The sequence below is a fragment of the Vombatus ursinus genome, unplaced genomic scaffold, assembly GCF_900497805.2.
Source record: "Vombatus ursinus unplaced genomic scaffold, bare-nosed wombat genome assembly UNPS02014812.1, whole genome shotgun sequence".
NCBI classification, from domain to species: Eukaryota; Metazoa; Chordata; class Mammalia; order Diprotodontia; family Vombatidae; genus Vombatus; species Vombatus ursinus.
In genome coordinates, this window is record NW_020954590.1 from 90,958,909 (window position 1) to 90,983,353 (window position 24,445).

Consider the following 24,445-nt stretch of genomic DNA (forward strand, 5'->3'; position numbering starts at 1 on the left):
AAAGAAAGAAAGAAAGAAAGAAAGAAAGAAAGAAAGAAAGAAAGAAATAAGGAAAGAAAGAAATAAGGAAAGAAAGGAAAAAAGAAAGAGAGAGAAAGACAGAAAGAGAAAGAAAGAAAGAAAATACAAAAAGAAAACCAGGCATGAAGATAGAAAGCTGATCACAAAATCAGGAAGACAAGAGCTCAAGCTACCTCTGATACATGTTGACTGTGTGTCTCTGGAATAGTCCGCCCTTCTCAATGCTCTACAACTATCTGAGACCATAAAATGCAGAGAATGTGACAATCTGTAATGGTAAAAAGAATTTCCTCATTTAGAAAGTAGTTCTCTATACAAAATAATTCTTAGGTAAATAAACATTTTATATACATACACGCATCCCTAAAAAACTTTACAGAAATTCCCTTAGGCAAAGCAGATGTACGAGAAGACACTGTATGATGCTGGCAGTGCAAACAGTGCTGGGAAGCCGAGAAGCATCTCTAAGTCAGTTCCGATGCGTCTGCCTACAGTGAATGATATTGTGCCTCTCCCTGTGTTCAGTAGTGAGTCTTATATTTTCACCATGGCTGGCGGCAAATGCGCTCTTGAAGTGAAAAGTGATTTGTCTTGTAAATGCAACCTAATAGACTTGGCCATCTTGCTAATGCAGTTATTGACACAGCAAAGAAGTTCCCAGAGTTCATGCAAAAAATAAATAGATGAAGGTCCCTACTTGCTAGAGCAAATCTTATATAGATATGAAACTGGCCTATTTTATCAAAGAATGCCATCTGAAACCTACATCTCAGTGGAGGGAAAGAAAAAAAAAACCATGCAAAGCTATAACACTTCGAAAAATTGACTTACTCTTTTACTTGTAGGGAATGCATCTTGAACTTGCAAATTTAAATCTATTCCTATGCATCACTCAGAAAATCCCAGAGCATTGAAAGGAATCAGCAAGGCTATACTACCAGTGCATTATTTTTCTAACCCTAAGGCTTGGATAACCCTTATTATCTTTGAACAATGGTTTATGTACTGCTTCATTCCTAAAGTCAAGAAGTTTTGTAATGATAATGGCGTTCCTTTCAAGATTCTACTTATTTTAGATAATGCCTCAGGTTACCCTCCTCATTTAGTTGATTTTAATGAAAACATAAAATTGATCTGCCATCCCTTTAACACTACCTCATTGTTACAACCTATGGATAATGGAATAATTGCAAATTTCAAGGTATATTAATTATAGCTTTGGATCCAGAAAAGTACTTGACATTGAGAGATTTCTGCAAATCCTATAATATTTGCCATGTGATCCAGAATATTAGTAGGGCATGGAAAGATGTAACAGAAACATGTATGAAGAGAGTTTGGGGGAAAGTGTGTCCACAATTCACTCCTATTTTCATGGATTTGACACAGATGAAACCTTTGAAGAAATGAGTAATAAGATTGTAGAATTCACACAAAAATTAGAGCTAAAAGTAGATGAGAAAGATGTGGAGAAATTGATTGAGTCTCGTGGAGAAGAATTGTCAGATGAAGATCTGATTGAGCTGCTAGCTGCAAAGATTGCAGAAGAAGAAAGGGAAACTTCAGAATCTGAGATTGAACCAAAAAGATTCATAATGAAACAGTTGGTAGGAATATTTCATCATTTGAGTGTATGAACAGTTGGAATGAGTCAATCCAATTGCTTCATGCTAAAAATTAGGATTCTGAGGCCTAAAGAGTATAATTAAGTTTCTGAATGTTTCACAATGAATAATTCTTATAACTAGAACTAGAATCTGTGTCTCCTGTCCCCATCTATCAGTGTTATTTTCATTACACCAACACTGAATAGTATTTCCTTTGGTTTTCTTAACTAAACAAAGTGAGTGAGAAATTCTACAATTTGGTTTGGAGCAATTTCTGGATCTCATAGTGAGATCCAAAATCCATGAAATAGTTTTTTACATAAAAGAAGGGAGAAGAAGAATTTTACTCAGTAAGTATTTATTTAACACTTGCTATCAGAAATCAGGAAGAATTGACTTGAAATCCCATTTCTGAAGAACATTGGCTATGTGACTCTGGGTGCCACTTTGTGCCCCAACCATTCCCTAAGACTATAAGTTGCAGAACAAAATGACAATCTGCACCATAGATATAGTTTCCTGACTAGAAGTTCCTTAAACCACTGAGGAGATAATAGCTGTGGGCCCAGACTCAGAAGTATTTGAAGTTATCAATTACTCCAAGGTATTCAGGACATTAACTAGAAGTAGGCAATCAATGGAATAGGTACTTAAGGATGTTAACCTTAGAGTATTTGCATGAAGTGTTTGAAGAGTAGAATTAAAGGGGCAGCTAGGTGGTGCAGTGGATGGAGCACCGGCCCTGAAGTCAGGAGGAACTGAGTTCAAATCCGTCCTCAGACCAAATACTTGACACTTACTAGCTGTGTGACCCTAGGCAAGTCACTTAACCCCAATTGCCTAAAAAAACAAAACAAAACAAAACAAAAAAAGAGAAGAATTAAAGTATTAGATGAGTAAGTAGAGTAACCATTTGGGTTAGAATATCTGAGTGGCAACCATGTGCTTTGAATGATTATTGGTGTGAGTCAAAGTCAGATTAAAGAGTTGGTGGTATTGGTGTTGGTGTTGGTGGTCCTTCATTCTCTGTGATATCTTGACTTGTGCATGAATTGGATTTGAGTAAGGCAGAGTTGCATGAAATCCTCAACCTGACTCTCTCCTCCAGAGTCATCAGAGTCTAGTGGTAAGACAAAGGTCAAGATGACTGGCTGATTAGAGAGTAATGCAAATGTGAAAGCTGAGAGAAAGTCAAGTTTGTGCTATGAATTAACAGAATGAGGCAATACTGTTATGGATTCAACCAGGGGTCTGCTTACCCCCTAAAGCAAACCTTGATTTAGGGAACATGGGTTGACTAAGAGGTGGAATTCAGCCTGGTCCTAGTGCTTTCCCATGCAGCAAATCTAACATCTTATGAATGTATAATAATAACAATCCCTGACACATGTTGTAACCAAATGGGCACCTCATAGTTTCCAGGGAAAGACCATCAACTGAAGGAGTGACTCAAGTAGGCCCATGGCTATTACATTAAACTGAATATGAGTGTTTCTGTAATAGCGGGGGAAAAAGGAACATTGGTTTTTGTTTGTGCTGTTGTTAGTGGTGGTGGTGGTGGTGGTGGTGGTGGTGGGTGAGTGGGGAGAAGACTGCTTTGTGGAAAGGTCAGCTGCAAAACCAGTCCCTTCTTCAGCCCCAGACTTGTAGGGGGGAAATTGTATTGATTGTCTTTTTTGCTGAAATTTACTATGTTTAAGTTGTTCTAAAAATAAAATTGCTCAGTTCAGTAGTCAGTAAGAGAAACCAAGCAAGTCCAAGTAAGATTAATGCTAAAATGTCAAAAGTTAGATGGTGGGGAATTAAATTTTAAGTCACTGATACAATGTCTATTCTAGGTGGTAGTGACTCAGGAAGCTAGGTGGGAGTCAGCCAATTTCTTTATTGACCCATTATTGATAGCTTTTGTACAGAAGGAGGCAATAGTCCTTTTGAACTGTGTCCAGTTCTCCTCTCTTGGGAAGAAAAGGAAATAATCAGAGGACAACAGGTTTGGAGACTGCAGATAGAAGACAGAAGAATCATGTTTCCCTGGCTCTCATGATTTGGCCTGTCATTAACAAGAGAAAGGTACTTGAGTATCATCTGTAGAGAGAGTAAGTGTTGCATTGCTTGATATTTCTGGAGACCATTAACAAACTCAAGCTATACCATTGGGAGCCAGGGGAAAGATCTGAAGGCTTTACACTTCAATGTATCTTCTGAAGTAAGTTTAAATTTTATCTGGGAGCAGAACTGTTCCTAAGAGATAGTCTTTGCTTTCTGGGGGCCTGTCAGCCTCTAGGAACCAGGTGACTGGGCAGTGATTCAGAGAGCAATCATGGAAAGAAAATAAGAAAATTAATAACAATATTAAGACCTTACATTCATGCAGTCCTTGGAATACAAAAGATTACAAAGCGTTTTAGGTAACTCCCTTCCGAGAGAGAGAGAGAGAGAGAGAGAGAGAGAGAGAGAGAGAGAGAGAGACAGAGAGACAGAGAGACAGAGACAGAGACAGAGACAGAGACAGAGACAGAGACAGAGACAGACAGACAGACAGAGACAGAGAGACAGAGAGATTTTATGAATATGTTGTCCCTGAAGACACCTGCTAACTCAGACAATGGGAACCATACACAAGGCTATGTGCTATTTCAGGTTTAAGATACTCTGTATGCCCGTATGTATTAAAAAACTATAGCTCATGAGTTCCCCACCACCACCAATTTATTTACCCTTTTCCACTAGGAGGACCCAATTAGTTAAAAGCAAAGCCATTTTGTAAAATAGTATAGTAAGTAAAACCTTAATAGACAATTTCCTTCGTGACACTGGGGCATAAATTCCCACAAATATAACAATCAGTGGGAAAAGTAGATGTACATAGTGTTTATGGGACGTTCATGGAGAGACAAACACACAGGGATCTCATGGGACCAGGTTACTCATACGGAGGGGAGTGGAATAAACAAAAGGATGAGTGGGAAACATGTAGAGAGGTACACGTAAAGGGAACAAGTTTCCAGGACACACTTGTGGATGGGTGACTTAATTTCCAATGCTATAGGACCTACGATATCTTCTAGTGCTATCATTGTCCTCCTTCTATAAGGCCTATTCTTTGCTGGCTTTGTAAGCAGTCTGGAACTGGAGTCCTGAGTTGGGGTGCTATCTTTTCTTCATAGAAAGAATGAGCAGTTACTGCTCTTTGTCTTTTTTAAAACTGCTGTAACTATGTTAGAAAAGCAAAAGCCTTAAGTATCTAGTCATTGCATCAGGAAAACAAAATTCAATGTATTTTTCTCCCATGAAAATTCTATCAATTGCTCTGAGCCCTGAATGATGGGAATCAATCAATCAATTAACAAGTATTTATTAAATAGCTTTTATGTGTCCGGTACTATTTTGGGTACTGGAGGGATACAAATACACAGACTGGGATAATGAGAACTGGCAATGAGTTTACATTCAAATGGTGATACTATCAACCTGAGATCCATGAATTTGTTTGTTTTTAATGTTTTGATGGGTTTATTTTAACATAATTGGTTTCCTTTGAAATCCTAAATATTTTATTTTATTCACTTAAAATTATTATTCTGATAAAGTGCCTATAGGCAGAGAGAGAGAGAGAGAGAGAGAGAGATATTAAGAAACTGCTCTTCAAGCAGGGAGATGGCTTAGAAACAGAAACCCAAGTCAGCAATGAGGTTGTACCATGATCCATAGAACCATGGTTCAAGATCAGGTGAAAATCTAACAAAATCAATGACCAAACTAGTTTGAGGACATATTTCCAATTTTATTCACTCAATGAGTATTCAAGCTGACATTCCCTGAGTCCCAGTGTTTTGAGTCTAATTTTCCCCACTTCTGACCTCTAACTCAAGCATTCCCCTCCCTCTGGGATAGACATTTTTAACCTGGAGTTCATGAACTTGTTATTTTTTAAACAATATTTTGATATCTATATTTCAATATAATTCACTTCCTTTCTAATCCTACATGTTTTACTTTATGCATTAAAAAACATATTGTGAGGAGGGGTATATTGGCTCCACAGACTGAAAGGGATCCATGGCATGAGTAGAATTAAGAACCCAAGTTAAAGAAGTTTCTCAATTTCAAATCTCTTTGCCTCTTCAGTGCAGGTGAGTAGGAGGTGGGAAAAACAAACAAATAAGCAAACAAACAAAAAAAGAAACAAAAATAAGCCCAGGGGCAAGGTTATTTTCACCTCTTGGCCTAAGTGCATTCCTGACCTTTCATATGCAGATATGGTCAAGAAACTTTTACTACAAACCTTGAGCCTACGGTACATATTATAATTCAAAAATTCAAATGCTTACTCCTCTCCTATCTTATCATCCTCAGGGCAAAGAGTGAGATTTAGGCACCATGATTTACTATTGGATTTTTAAATCTGAAAACTTGGACTCAAATTCTGGCTCTGCCATTTACTATGTGACATTGGACTAGTCACTTAATTTCTCTAGGCCTTGGTTTCTTCATCTATAAAATAAGGAAGTGAGACTAGATGTTCTCTAATTAAGATCCTTTCCAAATAAATTCCCTAATTTTTTTCCCCTCATTCCTAAATTAGAGAAGGGTGGGATTGGCTCCACCATAGGAGCATAATAAAGAGCAGAAGAATCTACTGGTTCCTTCTTGGTCTTTAGGGGCACACAACCTAATCACTGCCCAGTTTAGTGTTGAATTCAATTCCAAAAACCCATATTAAGAACCCTGTGCAAGGCACCAAGGTAGATGTTGGTTAATACAAAGACAAAGAAAAAATCATGTCCAACTTTGAGGAGTATACATTTAAACAAGAAAAAGTTGGTAGCCATAGCTCTAAAGGGTAATCAGAGCAGGGAAGATAGGTAGAGAACATAGCTATTTTTTAATCTTTTAGTCGTCCCCCCCCGCCCCGTTCATTTCTTCATTTTTTAGGTCACCATTTAACTTATAAGCTAAACAGAAAGTAAGACAAGAAAACAAAACAAAACAAAATATCAGTCAATAAGCATTTGTTAATCACCTGCTATGTGCCAGGAGCTATGCAAGCATAAATACAAAGTATGAAATAATCTTCACTCACAAGGAATTAATTACTTACTAAAAAAAAACACACACACACACACAAGTACATATGTACATATATGTAGACTGGGCACCATTATAAGGCAAGAAACCCTTTTAAGTTAAGTAAACTCTTTGATTAGCAGCAGTATGGTATAGTATAGAGAAAGGCTGGCTTAGAAAGTGGAGAGACCTGGGTTCAAGTTCTGCCTTTGACACATACAAACTGTGTTTAATCTCTCAAGGCTCTAAGTAATGCTTTAAACCTGTAACTGGTAAAGAAGGTGGCAAAGTGAATTGGTAGCAGTTTTTCCTCACTAGTGAGTTACCTACATGAATGAAATCTTAGGTCCAATTCTATCTCTATTCTGTTATTTCTAACAACTTTATAAAAGCCATAGTATCTAGTAAAATTCCAATTGTCCTGTTAGCATTTTATCTTATTAAATAATCCAATATTTATCAAGTGCCTACTAGAAACAAGGCACTGTAATAGGACTCAGGAGGAGAGAACCAAGTATAAGACATGGATTCTGACTCAAGAAGCTTAAAATCTAATGAAAAAATATAGGAAACAGTTAATCAATAATGCAAAGCCATATGTAGTTAAATGCTAGAAATGTTTCAGGAGTTCAGGTCATAGTTAAAAGATAAAGGTGGGCCAGAGCAACCCAGAAAGTCCTTGTAGGGATCAAGACTTGAATTAGATCTTGCAAGATAGTTAGGGCTTGATAAAACAGCAAGGAAGTGGAAGTGCTTTCTAGGAGTGAGAAAGAACAGGAGACGGTTGAGTCAGAATGAGCATGATCTCCTTAAGAGAATAAGGGCAATGGCTTGGTTGGAGCACTGTTCTTGAGAGTAGTGGGAGATATTTGAGAACAAAATGATAAAGGGTTTTGAATAACAGGCTGAGAAGTTTAGATTCTTCTCTATGGTCAAAAGGAATTTTTTTTAGTGGACAAGTGACATGAAATTAGTGTGACAGTAGGAGGGGTTGGTGGCACAGTCTCGGAGGAAGCAGTGAGACTAGTTAAATTTCAGTGATCCAAGCATGCGATATAGTGTATTTGGCATATGGTAATGACAATAAAAATGTAAAGGAAGGAACAACAACATGGCAACTATATTTATATTTCATATCTATTTCTGTTATTCCACTAAATCCATTCTGCTGTTATTATTTATTATTTTATAATATTTTAAATAATATATACTATTTATTTATTTATTATTACCTTGCTTTTATTCATGTGCTATCTTTAAAAAATTTTTTTCCTGATTGACTAAATAGTCTAATAACTTAATGGGGAAATGCTCAGGTTCATTTTGAATATATTAAAAGAGTAAAAGAAAAAATCACCAGGGTTAGACATAAACAGAGTTAAGAGATCAACTAATCCATTCATTTTATATATGAAAACTAAGGCCCTAGGAGGCTGAGTGATTTGCTCCTGGTCACACAGGTAGAATGGCAGAACCGGTATTCAAACCCAGGTCATTTGGCTCCAAATACAACACACTTTCCATCAGACTGCTTCCTATATCCTCCTCCACCATGCTAGATTTTGCTCCATGTTTTATTCAATGGGGAATTTCATATGTATTCTGAAATTCAGGTTTAGAAAGCATATGTTTAATAAAGAGTCAAGGTCTTTAAACAAACTTTGATAATGTAATACCTAGATATAATAATAGATGTCATAACACTGTCTTAGAGCTACAATAACACTGCTGAGAAATTTCACTAGCATTTTGCAGATGGGGAAAAGAGAGCCAAAAAGGGAAATGTCTTGCCACAGTATGGAGCAGTTGTTTGTATTCCATGTCTTCTGATGACTAGCTGTATGTCTGTATATATATACCAATGACTCCTTCAAAGGAGAGGTGCTTTAAATACTAATTTGTGCAGCACATATGTTGCCAAAACCATTCACTGTTCACTGACAATCCAAAATTCAATTAAAAACACATAGGGAAGATAAACAGTTCAGTTTTTTGTAAGCCCAGTGCTCTATTTCTCAAAACACTCTAGGTATGTGCTGACCTATTTGATTATAGTATGATCCCTGATATGTCCAGAGTGAGTAGAACAGAGAAAGGTAAAGAGAAAAAGTGGTCTAACAGGGGAAAAGGAGCTCTTTGAAGGCAGAAATTTTGTCCTTACCTTTGTACCCTCAGTATCTAAGTAGCATAGTGCCTTATACATATCAGGCAATTAATGAAAGCTTGTTGAATTGGATAACAAGAAGACCAGGTCATTCTTGGAAGTGTCAATAGTTTCAAAGAACCATGATTGTATTTATGTGGATTGTCCCTCTACTACTGTAGGCTGTGATACCTCTACCTCTCAATAGGCAGACTTCATAAGCTACTATAAACAAAATAATTTGCTAAAGGGTGGCTAACCTTGTGATGAGCCCTTTTAATTAGATTTACTGGCTTTCAGGAGACAGATATAGAATCCTTCACCATCAACAATATAATGTGTCTAGTCTTTATCATGATTCAACTATATGCAAGTCCCTTTTTCTCAAAAGAGGGTTCAAGCAAAGCATAGTTATTAAAGAGAGAACCCGGGGAAGGTAACCTATTGTGGGACCCCACTATTTCAAAGAATACAGATTACACTGAAGTCTAGTTGAGTACTGGATAAATAGGAACATTAGCCATAATTCATCCCACATTGCAATATGGTGGTTACCAGCTCCATATATGCTTCCTAAAAGCTGGTTCAAGGGTGCTGGCTGGCTTCCAGGCAGAGCACAAAGCTTATAATTTCAATTACATGGCATTTCAAGTAGAACCATATCCTGATGTTAGAGGTAGGGATTAGAGATGACTGCCAATACTGCAACAAAGCTTTGAGGAGGATTATTATGTTTAGATTAATTTAAGGACCAAATAGACTAACTAAACCTCTGTGCTTGAACAGCCAGTGAAAGTTGAAAGATTAAGTACTTGAGGAATCTTAATAGAAAAATGCATGCTGTGTGAAGGACTGTACAAAATATTATCCAGAAAGGTTATACAACATCTTGTAAAAGAGGGCTGGAGACCTGAATCCTAATAGTCTTACTCAGTTGAGAGGTTGGGATTTATTCAAAGTATATTTGAAAAATTAAAATGCTTTAGAAGGTTTTTGGCCAGTGTTCCGAAATATTTCTATCTTACATGATGCAGTAAATATTAGAAATGCATAGAGCAGGTATCAAATAAAGTCAGCATAGTAGCTATCAAAAAAGGGGTTTTTTTGGGGGGGGGAACATTAGACCTATATAGGGGGATAGATCTAATGACCTCAGAGGTCATCTAGTCCAACGTTGTCATTTTCCAGACGAAGCTTCAAGAGAAGTTAAGGGACTTGTCCAATGTCACCGAGGTGATCTGTCAGAGGTAGGATTTGAACTTAGATCTGGAGACAATGTGGTCTTTGCTCTTTCTACCATACTATATATATCTACGACTGGTATCATTTCATGGTGGCGTGGGTAAGATCCATATTAAAAATAAACTTGCAAGCAGTAATTTTTTTTTTTTATTCACTGCTTTCCTGATACCTACATACTTCAAGGCTTAATCCCCTTCAACATCGTAACAACTATGTTCACATACTTGCCATTACTCTTATTACCATTAACTGCCTTAAAAATGAATTATTCAATGAAAGGGTTAAGATTCCTGGTATTTCAGCATAAATAGAGTTTTGTATCACCAAGCCTATTTCTTCTTCAACCCGACTTTAAGAAAGGGAGGGTAGAACTTCCCCAGCTTCCAATCTCTCCCAGAATTGTGCCTTTGGCAAGACATAGCCATAATGGAGTCTGTTCACCAGCTGGCAGAGAACTTTTAGACACTGTTATGAAAGCCACCTAAGAGCTTACAGGGTGAGAAGCTGCCACTAGTGGTCATCACTCTTGGAGGATGGTAAATGTGTCACTGACTTCTCCTTCTTTTAGTGCTGTTTGCCTATGGCTGGACAGCTTAAATCTGGTAAGATTCCCTGGCATCTCTGGCTAAAACTTCAGAGTAGTATCAAGGGCCTGATCTCCCTTCTGTCAGGACCTTCACGATCAAAATGTCTTTTTTAAAAAAAAATTAATTACTTTGGTGTGTTCAGTTCTGCATTGCTCATTACTAAGCTCTTGAGCTGCATTTTTCTTGACTATAGGGAAGCTGTCCATAAATTTGTGGATTGCCAGTTTTGAGAGCAGTGTGGATCCAGTTTTCCTGTCATGCCATGTAAGCATCCACAGTGAATGTGAGTCTTTAAAGATGATAGATACTGTCTCATGGAGCCTGAGATCCCCACATGTTGAAAGTCAAGTTCCTAAAGCAATGCTTCAAAGAAAATTACAAATGGCCTGTTCTCTGGTCATAGTATTGCAAGACTGAAGACATGTCTCTGCAGTGAGGCAGATAAACTCTATTTCCCATATGAATATGTCATTTATATTTGTGGGAAAGACAATCTAGTAGGAGGGATAGATGGCTGGCCAGAGAATCAGGAAAAAATTCCTCAAGTCCTTTGTCCTTCCAAAGGGTTCTTAGCCTGGAGAATATGGATTTCTTTTTAAGAAGTTTGTGAATTGGTTTCTTTCAAATTATTTTGATAACTGTACTTTAACACAATTGTCTTCCTTTGTAATCTTATTTATTTTATTCATTTTAAAATATTATTCTGGGAAAGGGTCCCAAAGTTTTACCAGAATATCGAAGGGGCCATCACACACACACACACACACACACACACACACACACACACACACACAAGGTTAGGAACCCATATATTACACATACTGGCTGTGTGAATATGGGCAATTTACTTAATCTCTCAATACCTCAGGCATATCTTTAAAATTATCAGGACTTGAATTGGTAGATGTAGTCTTCCCTAATGGAGTTAATTAACCACAGTTAGCAAAACTAGTCTCCTCCTTCCTGTGCCAACACACCCTAGTTTATGATCTGTGGAGAGGAACAAGGACATTCTAAAATAAAGTCCCAGTAAGCACCAAACTAAGTCTCTAACTTCAATCAACATCCAGAGATAGGAGAGACAGAGCCTTGTGCAAGACAGTAGCCATGATCATAGAAGAAAAGGTTGCACCTGAACTGGGTCTTCATGCTACCAAAGAGGCATTTTTACCTTTATACTCCTCCATGATCATCATCCTTTCATTTCTGAACTACTAAGGGATGAAAAAGAATAAGAATGTCATAGAGAGTAGGAACCCTCAGTCAAGTTTTCTTGACCCTGCTTTAGAAATTCTTTAATAAAGTTATATGAAGCTTAATTGGGCTTTATCCTTTGAATAATGTTTACAAACAAGGTTGGATATTTTTGCTCTTGTTTTATTTTCTTTGTTTCATTTTTGGTAATTTGGTCCCAGATATAATACCATGGTTTTAGTTGTAATAACATCCTCTATGTTGTTGATTTTTTTTCCCCTTCAGATTTTGTATTTTACTGGTTCAAAGGATTCCCAGTTAGGAAATTTTCTGTCAGTAGAGATCAACAAATGCTTTTCAGCTTAGAGTCAGGGAGGTGTCTGGGACACTGAGAGGTTGTGACTTTCTCAAGGTTACAGAGGTATTATGTGTCAGAGGCAGGACTTGATTCTATACTTTCCTATCTTCAGGGCTGACTTCAGTATTCATTGTACCATGCTACCATGTTTCCTCTAATTATAATCTATAGTATATAGCCCCTATGTAAAACCAAACTTGAAAATGTCTGTGTATCTTCTGTTCTAACCAGTAGGCAGACACCCAGCCATTTGTGCCAAGGCTTTAATATGTCTATTGAAGAAAAATGCAAATAGTGCCAAAGTCTGAGGTGAAAAGGTTTGAAAACAAATCTCTATGTACTGTTCTGGGCATGGTCCAGTTTTTCTTCTGCAACAGAAAATTTGCATTTGCCCAACAAATTATCTTCTAATTTTAGGAACTAGTTCAGGCATAGATCAAGATGTCACTTGATCTTTTTTTGTTTTTGTTTTTGTTTTTTTAATTTTCTCACGGCAAAAGAAAGTTGAATAACTGAATTGAGTGAAGAATACAAAGATAAATCGATCATATAAATAAAAACATTAGGGAAAGGAAGGAAGGAAGGGCTTTAAAACACTGACATATGGCTGACCTTAGAAATTGGCAAAGAGATCCTAATAGTGGTATTTTCTGATACTGTTACATTACTACCTTAAGTCAGGACCAGGAAAAGAGAACCCAGGGACTCCCATGAGTGAAACCAACAAGGATGTCCTTTCAGGGATTTCTTGGTATTGAGGTGTAAAATTCCTTTTGCCTACTTTAAGAAAGTGGGGGAAAGATAAAAACATAAATCAGCAGGTAGAGGTTGAAACCTTGATGTCAAAGAAGACATTAAATAAACTCGAACCTCCCAGATTTACACAGATCCCTGAGTAAATCTAGATTCTGAAAAGAATGTCTGACTCTGCAGTTGTCACAGTTCATTAAGGTCTAAGTTAGCTGAAGTTGTGCTATTTGCATCAAGACCTAAAGGGGAGTTTTAAGAAACTCAGAAATACAAAGGCCGCATTGTAGAGCTGGGCTTTTGAGAACCTGCTTTCTATCACCCTCTGCAAAGTGATTTTGGAAGCCACACCTTGTCACAGTGTTCATTAGTTCACCCACCATAGAAGAGAATGCGAAGCTACTTACACCACGGGCCCAATCATCCGTGGATGTTTCAGGGCAGCTGAAATACATTTACCTTTGTAATTTGGCTGTCCTGGGATAATAGTATTGAATTTTTTTTTTAATGTTCACTTAAGATTTAATAAATAAATGGGACATTGATATCCTGTCTGTTTTTGAAACCTTGTTGAAAATGCAGATGGAAGGAAGATGAAAGGACTTGGAAGACTCATATGTCTCACATTCAACTGGTACATAATTTTTGGTGGCCCCTCTCGTTGTGGGACAGAGATAATAGGTCACTTTTTTTTTCACTGTAGCAGGCAGCTCAAAGGTACATTTCAAATTTATTTTTTGACACATATAGTCATTGTTTTGCCAAATCCATAATTGGACATTTATAGGAAAAGAGAAACAAAAATAAATTTTTAGAATCGAAATAAAGGATTTTGGAATTGAAGCCGGGTCACCATCTATAGCAACCAGCTTCTCGGCTCAGAGGAGCATATATGAGTGATTTCCTGGACAGGTAACGCTGCTTTCATGGATCATGAAGCTGTGATGCATGACTGTATGGCAAACTTCTTCCTTCAGAAGAAAGGAAGGGAAAGAAATTCCCTTTCTGATCCTCCTTCCCCATATCCATCTTCAGAGGGGTTCTCTCTTTTAGTTTGAGATCCTATCCTCAACTCTAGGTGAAGTATTGTGGAATTAGAGTCAGACCACAAGTTCAGTTCTGACCTTTGCAGCTGAGTACTACTGTGTAAATTGGAAAGTCATTATCCTTCCTCTAGATATCAGTTTCTTTCCCTCCAAACCTTACCTCCCTCCAAAGATGCTAACTAATAAAACTGACTCAATGTAAGCCACTCAACTCTCTGGCACTAGGACTAACAAGCAACAAAATTGCTAAGGTGTAGCTAAAGCCACAGCGGAAACAAAACAGGAAAGGTAAAGATCTTCCATAAATGAATTAGCCCTAGACTAAGGGTTGCCTGGGGGCCTCTTTGTCCTCTTATAATGTAGTTATTGGCCTAGACAAGAAATTTAATTCCCTGGCATACAGTAAGTGTATAATAACTGTTTGTTGACTAACTGACTTCATTCCCTAAGTAGCAGTGAGCGTTATTGAAAAACAGTTGGCCATGGCCAGATGCCAAATAAATATTTTTCCCAGTGGCCTGTAGATGTGACCTTTAAGTTTTGAACTTTTCCTGGTGGGGAAGGAATCATAGATCAGTTAATCAATAAACATTTATTAAACAACTACTCCATGCCAGGCACTGTAGCAGGCACTAGAATAGGAAGATTCATTTCGTGACAGCTTGGAAATTCAGTTTTATGGTCTAGTTCAAGCATCATGGAAACTTCCCAACCTGGTTTGTCCCACGACATGGGACTGTACAAAATGAAATGAATGGCAAAGGGAATCTGACCCTACCCCTGAATCTTCTAATTAGTTCAGCTTCTCCCCCTCCGCTCTCAGCCTCCTCTTTCTCCCCTCCTTTCCCCCAAATCCGATGGGGAAGGACCCATAGCAGCTATGCTAATTTCTACCCCAACTCAGCTGGACTGCTTTGCTGCCTCCCCCAGCCCAGTACCTTCCCTCTCTATTCAGCTCCATGTTATGTATTGTCTTTTGCCATTACAAAGATGACTCCTCCAGGGGGTTAATTTTTGCTTATGCTGCTTCACACAGTGCCTGGCATATGGTAAAGTGCTTAATAAATGTTTATTCTAATCTATGTGAAGAACAAAATAAGAAACTCAGGAGAGTTATCAGCTCTTTACAGTGTGGATTTAGTAGATTTTTAGAATGTTTGAGCTAGATGAGACCTTAGAGATCATCTAATACTACCCTATTATTTTATATCTGAGAAAACTGAGTCAGGAAGGTCAAGTGATTTGCCCAAGATGACACAGCTACTGTAGCTAGCAGCAAAGACAAAATGAGTAAAAAATGGATCCAGGGCCTCTTCCCTGGCTTGAAATCAACCTGATGATACCAAATTGCTCTTCTTTCTTACACTGAAACTTCAGCACCCAAAAGATATTCATACCTTAAAGGGATCATTAGTCGAGTCATTCAAAGCTTTATAGCATGGCAACAGAGCCTTTTTTTGGGGGGGTCATTAACATCATTCTTCATCAAATTACCTCACAAAGCCCTAAAAAGTTGTGAATGAGTTGTTAACTAAACTGAACCTATAGGCTTCAGAGTCAGTTTGTGAGGAGGAAAGAAGCCAGAAGCCCAGAAAACTAGGATTGTAAAATATCACCACTCAATGTATAAGGCTGCAAAGAAGAATACAGAGTGGTTTCTTCTCAAAAAGTTGCCTGCCTAAAAGATACTGATATTCTCCAAGACTACAAGGTAAAATTCAAGAACTCAATTCAATAAATATTTATTAAGAACCTGTTGCATGTAACCCATTGTGTTGAGCACTGGGGGAAATTAAAAAAAAAATAGACATGGTCCCATGCTCATGATCCTGTAATCTAGTAGGAATAAGTACAGTAATGTTTTGGGTTCTTTCTATGTTATTCATGCTTAGTATTTCTTTCCAACATTCCCCTCCCTGCTACATACACACACACACACACACACACACGTATGATATATCCGATATAGTACTTGGTAAGGGCTTTGAACACTAGTGATTAGATTGAACATTTCAATGAGTTAGGATATTAAAACATTGGAACATATATATTTCATACATGTATCACAGCATTCACTATGTATGCATAACTTGTCATTTATTACACAAGTCACATGTCATTCATCACAGAGCAATTATGTAATTTATTATCCATGTATAATATAATCAATAAATAATGTTATTTATCATGTGTGATAAATTTATTATAAGGCAACATGCCACTTAGCAGAGATACCATTTATTATGCATATGTAATATTTAACGTATTTTGTGTGCACAACATGCCATTTACCATACAAATATGTCATTTGTCACATATATCACATACCATTTATCATGTGTGCTATGGTATCTATTATGCATGGATTGTTTATATTTTGTGCTGTATGTTATTGATATATTATATGTATCACATATCACATATATACAGATACATTGGTAGAATCAGACCTTCATTATATATAATATAAAACATATAAATTAGAAAATGTGATCATATTTATATGATTAGAATATATTCACCAAATATAATTATGTGTTAAATAATAACATAATATTATATAAGTTTGTATCATGTTAATATAGTTACTATATAAATATGTTATATAACATATAATAAATAGTATTTTATGTTATATAAGCCAATAGATATCAGATAATATATATAATAGATAATATATTACATATAATATACATGATTATATGTAATTATATATAACCATTATGTTGTATGTATTGTCTATTATAGAAAATTATATATGATGATTATATGTAATAATTATTATACATTATTACATTATATCTACATTTACATGATATTTTATAATATACAATAATATAATTACAGTATATTTATTTAATAGATTATGTATTAGGTAAATATGCTACATAGTATGTAATATTACATATTCTATTACATTTAATATATGTTATCACAATATACAAGCTTAGATATTATATTGTAAATATTATATATTTGTGTGTACATGTGATATTTAACACACATAACAGACAGCACAATATACACTGTGCACATAATTCATTGCAATAAATGACATACAATATGCCTGATACATGCCATACTATACATGCCACTTCCAAGTTTTTCCCTCTGCCACTATTGCTCATTAACCTCTCCAACTTTGAAGTCTATACGCTCTACAACCAAAATCAATTGAAACTACTCTCTCCTGAATTACAAAATGATTTCTTAATTGTCAAACCTAATGGATTATTATCATTTTTCATCCTTCTCGGCCACTTTGCAGCCTTCAACACTGTTTCTCACCCTCTTTTACCCTTGGTGCTCTCTTCTCTCTAAGTTTTCAGGGCTCTGCTTTCTCCTGTTCAGTCTCCTTTGCTGGATCATTATTCAAGCCATGCTCACTCACTGTGGATGTCCCACAGGGCTATGTGCTCAACTTTCTCCTTTTCTCCATATTTCAGCTGATGATCTTGTCAACTCCCATGAATTCAATTATTATCTCTTTGCTGATGATTCTCAAATTCACCTACTGAGTTAACCTCTAGTCTTGCATCTTCAATTTTCTATTAAACAAATTCCATAGACATCTTAAACTCAACATGTCCAAAACCAAGCTCATTATGTTTCCCTCACAACCCTCCACACTTTCAAACATCCCTGTTACTGTCAAGGGCCCTACTATCTAGCCTTGAACTTTTAGATGGGTAGTTAGGCCTTGTTTGATCCTGTCCTCCCCATACTCTGGATGTTACTGCTACCACTGATCTGTAGAGGCCAGTACCAGACCCTAGCCCCTCCCTTAAGCTCTGACTTTTCTCTCAGTCTCCTGCTGGCTCACGGACAGTTCAGGCTTTGTCTAGTCTCTTTCTTCCTCTCTTTTCATGATCCATAAAACAGTTGGTTCTATCCTCTACTTGGAACCCAATAAGTCCCAGTGGTTTGGTGGAGATTGTGTTGATTTCAGGCCTCCTGTATGGCTCTCTCAGCACTGCCCCAAGGTGCTAAATTCAGTCCAGGAAGTGCATGTGTGGGCTTTTTCTTGATGTTCTATTGTCTGTTGGGGACGGGGCTGATTGTCTTGTCCCTCTCTTGTATGTTGACAGGCCAGGGCTGCTATCTATCTTCAGGCACTCAGTCATATTGGCTTGCAGTGCCTACGTGCAGGGTACTGCCTGCCTTCAAGTCTATTCACAGGAGTTTGCACTGCTTTTCTCAGATAAATTGTAGGGAAATGTGAAATATTAAAACAAACGCCAAAGATTTAAAAACAACAGAAGAAAATGAAAAATACTATCAAAACGAACAAACAAATAAATAAACAAACCTGTAAAATAGTTCCAGCAGAGATAATTTAAGACTCAGTGGATTTCACGAAAATCATGACCAAACCAAAAACCTCCACGCTTTTTTTCCCTAAGAATTTATAAAAGAATATGGCCCAGATCAGAACCAGAACCAGAAGGCAAAGTGAAAATAGAAATAGGTAGTGAGTTACCTCTTGAAAAAATATATAGTTCTAAATTTTGACACATACACCCTCAAAGCCTTTGTGCTGGTTTCATTCAAAAATATCATTTCTGAATTTCCCAATTCTGCATTTACCTGAACCTATTTTCTCTAATTTGACATCTCCACTAGCTTTCAACCTCTTCAGTCAGTTTTTTTCCCCACAAAATACTAACCTACATAATAGAGTTTACTTTAGCTTTTTTGGGGGGGGGGATTTCTTTATTATTGGTATTTATGGGGCCATTTTCATATACCTGTTGAAGTTTATGTAGGAAAATTAATTTTCTCTGTGACCTTTTTTCTCTTGATGCCATCTAAAGTTCCAAAGCTCTTTATCCTCAACAATCCTGTGGGTTAGGCTAATATAGGTATTATTTCTCCCATCTTACAGATAAATAAAATGAGACTTAGAAAGGGTAAGTGATATACCAGTGAATACACTACTAGAATCAGATCAACAGTTTGAACCCAAGTTGTATGACTTCAGTGCCAGTGGTCTTTCCAGAACATCAAGTTGCTAACATAATTACTGGGTCAATAAAGACACAGGTCTGCTCACCAAGAAGTTGTATAACTCAACATGGCAGCAATGGATAGAGTTCTAAAAGACCTAGGTTCAAATTCCATAGACTTACTAATTCTGTGTTACCCTGGGCAAGTCACTTAGACATCATGTGCCTTGGTTTTCTTTTCTGTAAAATAAGGCAGTTCAATTTGATAGTTCCTAAGGTCCCTTCTAGCTCTAAATCTATGAGCCAGTGACCCTCTGACTTACAAAAAGCATAAATAGGCCTTAAAGATCTGAGCAGATACTGTATCCATATGTGTACATATGTATTAATTTAAAGATGGTTATACCCAGCATCCTACAAGAAAACCTCACAGGTTGAAATTTTAGGAAGGCAACATTCACTTTTCATTTGGAATTCAGCCTAGACATAAAAGTTTAGTTTCCTAGTTAGAGACAGTGTTTATTTTTACATTTATAGAGTAGTTAACACCCTGGTGAAGGAGGAGGAGAGATGGGAATGGGTTGGTAACAGGTGCAATGTAGGAAAGGGAAGGATTTTAAAATATGCTTCACAAGCATTTGTTAAGTACCTGTTATACACTAAGCCTTTTGCTTCTACTATTGGTGATGGGAATCATGGACTTGTGGGGAGTTAGTATACAATTATGCCACCATTTAGTCTGTTCTCTTTTTTTTCTGAAAGGAAGGTCCTTAAATCCTTTCATACAAATGACTCTTGACCCTTTATCCTCATCTCCTGCCCTCTGCAGTGCTCCCTGACCCTTGCAAATAACCCAGACATTCCTATGCCAGTTAAAAAATATGTCACGTAGCTCCCTTAAGGCATGCTATTTCTTCCTGTTTTTGACTTTAAATTAACATGCTACTTTTGATACCTTTTCTTTTGGCTATGTCATACATGAGGACAAGGAAAACTGCTACCTCAAGAGTATTTAGATATTTTTGGGAGAGAATGTGGTATGGTAGGTTTAACACTTGGGTGGGAATCCTGGCTTTGCTATTTGCTAGTTATGTGACTTTGGCCACTTCTCTTATCTAGACTTCAGTTTCCTCATCTGTTAAGCAAGGAATAGTACAAGATAATTTTAAAGATTCTTTCCAGATCTTCCATTCTGTGATTTTGTCATTCGTTCATTCATTCATTCATTCATTTATTCTTTCAACCAAGTATTGAGTACTATGCTAGTCAATAATATAGTATTTAATAAAGCCCAGAATTTAACTATTTGTTGAAGAACTCCCTGTTTGACAACTATTGAAAAAACTAGAAATCATCCTGGTGGAAATTAGGTTCACTATATCAACTTAGACTATATATAAGTCCCAAATGGATTTAACATCTGAACGCTAAGTTCAGATCATGTTCACACACACACACACACGCACACTAGGAGAGAACCAGATCAGATAATTTTCATACCTATGCCCAAACATTGAATTCCAAAACAAATAAATTGGAGAATAAATCATAAAAATATAATCATTAATTCCAATAACATGAAATAGAAAAGTCTTTGCACAAAGAAAATCGATGTAACTAGAGTATGAAGGAAAACCATTGCTTGTCAAAAAAATTTTATAAAGTATATCTGATGAGGGATTGTTCCTATTCTACTAGTGTCCAAAAAGTCTTCGGGCAGTTTTAAACTATTGGTGCTTATTTAGGAAAATATCAGAAATACAGGGTATCTGTAAAGTCTAATTGCTGTTTTCAACTCAAAATGACATTTAGACTTTTGAGACACTGAGTACATGACCAAGTCATTTCCCAAAGGACAAATGGTCAAGGATATGAAGAAATAGTTCTTAAAAGAAGAATGACAAACTGTTAACAACAATATTGATCCAGAGAGGCAGCATGGAATAACAGAGAACAGGCCCTAAAACCTGGGTTCAGTTTTAGCTTCTGACATTACTGACTGGGCAAATCATTCAATCTCTTAGTATTTAGGCAATTTTCTAAGACTGCAGTTGCAGACGACATATAACCCTGCATCAGTAAAGTTCTAAGCAGGTGCTCCCTATGCAAATGAACTTATAAGACTGATTCCTGTCCCCATTGATTCAAATCATTTATATTGAAGAGAAATACAAATCCAAATAACTCTATGGTTTTTATCTCATATCCAGGAAATTGACAAATGTTATGATATCTGGAAAGATAAGTGTCCTGTGAGGTTATAAGTGGAGTTCTGAATTGGTCCAACCATTTTGGAAAATAATTTGAAGTCATGTTAGGAAGGTGACTAAAAATTCAGAGATCTCACTTGAACGCATATAAACTCAAAGAGATCAAAGGCAGAGGGAAATGTATCATATATACCAAAATATTAACAATAGCATTTTTATTTGGTAGCAAAGTCCTGGTGAAGGGAGCTGATGTCCTTCTATCATGGAATAGACAACAAATTGTGATGTGAATAGTAAGAATTAAGAGAGATAGTTGATGACTTGTACAAATTGATGCAGAGTTAAGTAAGCCGTTCAAGAAAGAAAGAACAAAAAACTCAAAAGAGAAAAAGAAGCACCATCTACTCATAGCACATGGCATGTGTGGAAGAGAGAACCTAAGGTCACTTCCTCTCTTCCAGAGGCCAATAGCAATTCTTTCCTCACTCACCCAAGGAAAAGAGAGAAAATTTTCATGTTCAAGCTTTTGTATGCATACTTAGTTTCACATCAGCAGCCCATTAAAAGGCTTTGCATTGCCAGGTAGAATGTTTAAAGGAAATAAAGAATACCTATGCATTCCCTGAAGCAGGAAGGGAAAACACCCTTTCTATCACATGTTTCTGGAAGCAGGCTCAGTCTGCTTCCAAATGGATATTCTGAATGATGAAAGAATTTGGTTCTCATCAAGCAATCAACAAACATTTATTATATTTTTACTATGTGCTCAGCACTGTGCTTATTGGGCAGTACTCACATTACATTTATATCAAGCTTAAATTTGTTACTTTCTTCCAATGATTCTATTTTTGTTTCTTCCAATCTTGCTTAAGTAATAATCTCAAAACATTTGTTAACTTGTCTTGCTTGCTTTAGTCTAGACCCATTCCAATATCTCCCTAATTTGCTTAATTGCAAAATTAGATGTTGAATTTGGATCTGAACAATACAAAGTATAAGTAGAGATTTGTTCCCCCATATGCTAGACATACATTTATATATTAAAAGTCTGGGCACCTAGTAGTGTAGGAGATGGTACTGTGTAGACTTAAGAGCATTAGACCCAGTTTCTAGTACCCATTCTGAGACTACTTTCCTAGGTAACTTTGAACAAATCATTTAAACTCTCTGGGGATCAATTTCCTCATCCCTAAAATGAAGGTAGGAAGAATAGTTGAGTTGGTCCTGTAATCAGAGGGCCAAGAATCAAATCACTCTTTTTCGTGCTTGCTACCTATATTACCTTGGATAATTCAGTTAATTTCCTTAGACTTCAGGTTCCTCATCCATAAAATGAGGTCTATAAGCCAGTTGGCCTTGACGTTCACGATTTATGAATCCATGACTAAAGTCATTTCCAGCTCTGACCATTACTAAAAATCAGTGCTTCATAATAAATACATTGATGAACATGATTTAGTGTAACATTAATTCATAATATTTCAATACTAGAAGTAGAAATAGTTTATTTTGTTATCAAGACAGCTGATAGCAAAGTGGTTAGAGTGGTGGGCCTGGAATCAGGAAGCCTTGAGTGAATTCAAATGTAGCCAGATTCAGTCACTTACTAGCTATGTGACCCTGGGCAAGTCATTTAACCTCTGCTTGGCTCAGTTTTGTCAACTGTAAAATGGGGATCCTAATACCTTCCTTGCAAGGTTGTTATGAGGATCAGACAAGATAATATTTGTTAAGAAAAAAAATCACTTAACACAGTACCTGGCACATAATAGGCACTAAATAAATGCTAATTCCCTTCCCCTTCTCATTTCAGCTCAAATAAGGGGATGTGGGGAAATAAGCTTTTATTAAGTGTTTATTCTGGGCCAGATATTGTGCTAAGTATTTATAAAATATAAAATATTATCTCATCTGATCCTCACAACAACTCTGGTACTCTTACGATTCTCTATTCTATAGCCGAAGAAAATAAGGTAGATAGGGTTCAAGGGCTCAGGGTCACACTCTGCTCAGGGTCACACACTGAGGCCAAATTTGAACTCAGGTCTTCCTGCCTCTAGTCCCAGCACTTTATCCACAGTACTACTTTGCTGATGAATATCTTATAGCTATCTTGATGTCTTCTATTTTTAATTCCATCTTTTTTTTTTCTATCTTTTTTAATTCTATCTAAGAAACAGTAACATTTCAACATACTGGAAAAAAAGACAGAAAGGAGATCGTACATGAAACGATGAATATGTTATATACAGTTTGGGTTTTTTAAAGTGATATATCTATATTAAATTTAATATATTGTATAAATTTAATATTGTGTACACTTAAGCTTTAATTGAGAGAATAAGAGCTTTCATTCATTTGTTGTTATTGTTGAGTTGTTTTCAGTTGTGCCTGACTCTTCATGGCCTCATTTGGAGTTTTCTTGGCAAATGTACTGGAGTGGTTTTCCATTTCCTTCTCCAGTTCATTTTGCAGATGAGGAAACTGAGGCAAATAGCATTAAGTGATTTGCCCAGGATCTCACATCTAGTAAGCCTCTGAGGCCAGCTTTGGAAGATGAGTCTTCCTGACTCCAGTACAGGTACTCTATTCACTCTACTACCTAGCTGCCCTCTATTCATATAGTTAAGTATTCATAGTTGACAAAACTCTTTCCTCATAAAAGCTTAATAACCAGATATGAGTTCTGTTTTTAAAGATGGGGAGATTGAGGATAGAGAAGTTAAGTTACATGTCTAAAGTGCTTTACGTAGTAAATGTTAGACTGTCTGTCTTCTGACTCTGGGTCCTATGTTCTTTCTTACCATTCTGCCTCTTGAGAATGTTAATTAAAACAGGACTGCTAGAGGAGCAAATCTACACAGCAAAATGTGTTCTAAAAATTGTAACAGTAAATAAATATCCTGGTGAAAATCTTGACTAACTTGGAGAGTGTTGATTGATATGATTTTAAACAGAGATCATTTGTTTCTCTGTAAAAATCTGGAGCCTTCACATATGGGCATTTCTTCTAAAAGATGAAAGGCAACTGTTATTTAGTTAAACACATATGACAGAAGACTTAATATGTGATTTACACTTAGGATGGTCAGATGCATACATACCAAGGGTACTTTTCATGAAGGAGAACATTTTTCCCATGACATGAATAACTATCCTTTTATCACCATTGTGGAGAATAGTGCAATTCATTCACCCCAAATGGAACTATTAGAAGTTAGTATAAACCTTGCTATATATTATACTACCATGGTTCAGTGGATCTGTGGCCTCATCA

At 36.6% G+C, this 24,445-nt stretch overlaps 1 protein-coding gene across 2 annotated transcripts in view; it reads left to right on the plus strand.

Moving 5' to 3' along the window:
- The window catches only part of LOC114054098 (uncharacterized protein C8orf34 homolog), a 393,219-nt gene that overhangs the window by 310,019 nt on the left and 58,755 nt on the right, over window positions 1-24,445 (plus strand). The gene's annotated exons all lie outside the window — the stretch shown is intronic.